The sequence below is a fragment of the Hippocampus guttulatus genome, chromosome 4, assembly GCF_054856545.1.
Source record: "Hippocampus guttulatus isolate MCC_2025c chromosome 4, RoL_Hgut_1.0, whole genome shotgun sequence".
Lineage (NCBI taxonomy): Eukaryota > Metazoa > Chordata > Actinopteri > Syngnathiformes > Syngnathidae > Hippocampus > Hippocampus guttulatus.
The window spans coordinates 18,854,325-18,858,419 of NC_141264.1; positions in this window are offsets into that span (position 1 = coordinate 18,854,325).

Consider the following 4,095-nt stretch of genomic DNA (forward strand, 5'->3'; position numbering starts at 1 on the left):
GCCATGTTTCAGTCAGGTCAATGTCCAATACATACTATAAATTGGAGCGGTTACAGTCAAATAAGGGTCACGGGTGAATTGGACTCAATTCCAGATGAGAGGCGGGCGTACACCCTGGAATGGTTTCAGTCCATCGCAGGTTACATTAACCGTCGACCAGGGGTGGCCATTACGTCGATCGCGATCGACAGGTAGCTCGCAGACTGGTACCAAATCGATCGCCAGGGGTGGAGTGGGGGGAAAAAAAAACTAACAAATATTTGTGTATCTCTGTGCATGTCAGTAATATACTTTTTGTGTTAATGCACACTGAACCCAAATCACCCTATCAGTCTCTCTTTCACAAAAAGTATTTAAAAAAACAAAATAAAATAAAGCAGGTCACATTTAACGTACGGTGGCGCATGAACTACGTCACCGGAAGTTGTTAGCGTTCAGCAGTCTGCAATTTCAATTTGCTATCAGAGCTGTGCGATGAAGCCTTTATTATTATTATTATCAGGCAATGTGCATTTTGTGTCCAATTCACCGATGGCACTCGCAAAGAGGGCCGAAAGAAGCATTTTAAAGCTGTCCGCGTGAGCTACAATAGTTAACAGGCTTCAAAAGTGAGTCGCATGCCTCCTCGTCAGGCTGTTGCTCATCGTGGCATGTGTGTGTATGTGCGTGCGCGGTAATGGGTCAATCGCGGGAGGTAGGTTGATCGAAAAGTAGATCTTCGGTCAAAAACATTTGAGCCCCCCTGCCATAGACAATCATTCCCTCTCATATCATCACTTGGTCTTGGTGATTAAGAAACACTGACTAATCTCCCAGTGCATTTGAATGGGCGTCACTCCGTGGATTTTCGCTATTTGCGGGTCTATCGTCCACGAATAGCGGGTCTCCACTGTCTACCGTATAATTGGTGGAGTAAATGGGTTCATGAATTGTGTTGAGTTGACAATTTTATATCGGGGCATTATTACCGAGCATACACAATATACTTGTGTCTGGGTTTTTTTTTTAAACTTAGTGCTACATAAATAATATTTTCAAGTCTACAGTTACATAACAACGCGACTAATAATTTATTAAATCTGACAGTAGCAATCAGTAATGAGCATTTATCATTTCTCAAAACTGAATTTTGTTGATTCTCGGTTAGAAACTCAAACAGAGCTGGAGACTGCTAAAATCAATCAAAACTATGGGGGTTGAACAAGCCGACAGAGTTTTATGTTTGCGCTGGTCTCAGTTCATATTTGTGTGATACGATGTTTTGGGCTCGAACTGCAGACACACACACACGCACACAAAGCTATTATAAATTTTTAGCCCAACAACTGCCTGAAGTCAGTTCTTTCATACTGACTTTCACTGCTTAATGTTAGCACACTTGCCAAAAACAATCTTAATTTTTAATGGCGTCATTACTGCTTACAAGCTGTGCTAAATGCTATAACAGAAACCCAAGCTTGATAATAATGGGCATAAAGAACTGAACATGACCTCGCTTGTAAACAGAGTTGTAGTTCTCTGCGTTCAAACTAAATATCTGGGTCTGCCAAATTAAAGACTTAAAAGGAATACATTATAAATTAAAAGGAATACATTATAAGTTAACTGCAGTGGTGCCTTGAATCATCTGGCCATTTTTATTTTCTTTTTTTGCTTTGACATGGAAGCTCTGCGACCCTAGTGAGGATAAAGCGGTTCGGAAAATGAATGAATGAATGAATACACACACCCACACCCACACACACACACACAAAGGAATTGTGACCGTCTTTCTCAATTGATTGAAAACGAAATAAAATATTGGGAAGAAACTGTTTTATGCTTTCCACTCTGTTTATGTAATTGTCTTTTCTGTAGTTTTTTTTTAATCAGGTACAATATCATAGACAGATTTACAGACTACAAAATACATCGCAAATTGCGTATGCTTCAAGAGCATTTCCATTCATTTCAATGGGGAAAGATGATTTGGGATAGAAGTATTTTGAGTTAAGAAAATGGTCACAGAACAAATTAATCTAGCATATTAAGGTATGAATGTACTTAACATTTACTAGTACAAAGGCAGTTCGGGATCAATCACCATCTAGTGCAAGAGTGTTTTTTAATCACTAGACTTTCTAATTCACTCAACAGGACAAAGTGCAGTCGAAACTAAAGGTGGATTGAGTATTAATTAAATCCTGCAGTCATTATCTGTTGTCCTGTTTATTAGGTTTCAACTCTTCGTTGTATTCAGTGATGTTTATTTGGCAAATCCCATAATTAAAACAATTTCCTTTAAACCACTCCCAGCAATTGCTCATTGAATTAGCGACAACTATTGTAACTGCGCATATTGGCCGCAAAGTGACAATCAAGTAGTCACCGACAAACAATTCAGTGCATTTCCCCAAATCAAAAATAGAAATGGTCAATATATACCAGTCTACATGCAGTGAAAGTATTAGTTTCCACTCCAGTAGTACTATTACAACAAATTGCTAATTTGTATGATCTTAATGCTTTCATAACTATTTAAGTATTGTCGTCATTAGTAAAAAATATATCTGGCTACCGTAAGGGAAGATGGAACATAAATCTGATCACGCGCAACCGGTTAATGTGTCGACAGTTGCGAGGGTTCTCGAATGACGTCTTTACAAACTCACGATGTGTGTTTTCACGCAGCACAATGCTCACTGGCCGCCGTACTTGCTGTTTTACATTTGAGTCTTTTATATTTATGGCATTGAAGTGGTTTTAATCCAAGCGTTAGCTGTGCTTTACGTACGAATTCGTCGTAAACCGAGGACCCCAAGTCATCGGAGTAGTAGTAATTGCACCATCAATCCAAAAGATGGCGCCCCAATAAAGAAAGCTGCAATCATACTGTGAAATATACTGCAAAGTTAAGTTATCAGGCCTTTTGACAGTTTGTGATTATGCAGTGATACTACATGAAGACATTACACGTACAGGAAGCGGACAAAAAGAATTTTGTGGGGTGAGATGTGGAAGACCTCTGAGAGAGGGTCTGCCTCACAACCTCTATTTAAGTTCATACCAAAGGTGTTTTACGAGTTTGAGGTCAAGACTCTCAACTTCTTCCCACCAAATAAGTGGTAGAGCCGAATCCCAATTTTCTGATGAACAGGAAAATCTAAAGATCTTTTGTCCATACGTGTAGTAAATTTGAAAAATAACAGATCAGGTAAAATTCGTTATTCTTCAAACAAACATGAAATAAAATAGCAGATTACTGTATATACACCCCCCCCCAAAAAATTGGGGGGGGGCGCGAATGAAAGGATGATACGGCGTATGCATGATTTTATAGTGTCAAGAATAACTACAGAATGCAAGGTATTTTCATTCATCTTTGTGTACTGTGGGCATATGTAGTCCTTTGAGACTTTTAAATTTGACTTAACTGTAGGAACTCCCGGTGAAAGATGAATTGAAATGCCGTAAAAATACTTGAATTGCTGAGATTTCCAATGTGAGATCTGAAGTTGGAATGCTTTGAATTTAATCGGTCAAGAAATTTGGGCGGAAGTAAAATGTAAATGTATCTTTATGTTCACACATTAAGATACATTTACATTGGGGAATGAGAATTTGGAGCGTGTCATAGATATTTCGTGAATGAGCTGAGTAATTGAAGTTGAAATGGTTTGGATCATTTAATATCTCTTCAGTATGCGGATTTTATTGAGAAAAGTGCAGAATATGAGAACTCTTGTAATTTGAAATGTAGCTCTCAGAATGCTCCAAATGACCTTAACAATTTTAATTTGGAATACTGTAGGAAAAATAGGGGGACGTTTTGACTTTCTGAGTTTTTGTGTGGAATTGTTTGAATCAATTGAGAAATGTGAAAAGCAAAGAGCGTCCAAAATATATGTGCCGGATATGCTTTGAGGGTTGAGTGGAATATCGTGTGAATCACAATAATAACCTCTTTTCGATGGGTTTTCTATTGGTTTTTGATTATTGTATCACCATCAGCGCTTTCATCACATTTGGACGCACTAACACTTCCTGGTTGCCTAAAACATCACGCGTGACGTCATTTATGTTTGTAATAAGTCACGTGTCACGCTTAGGTCTGGA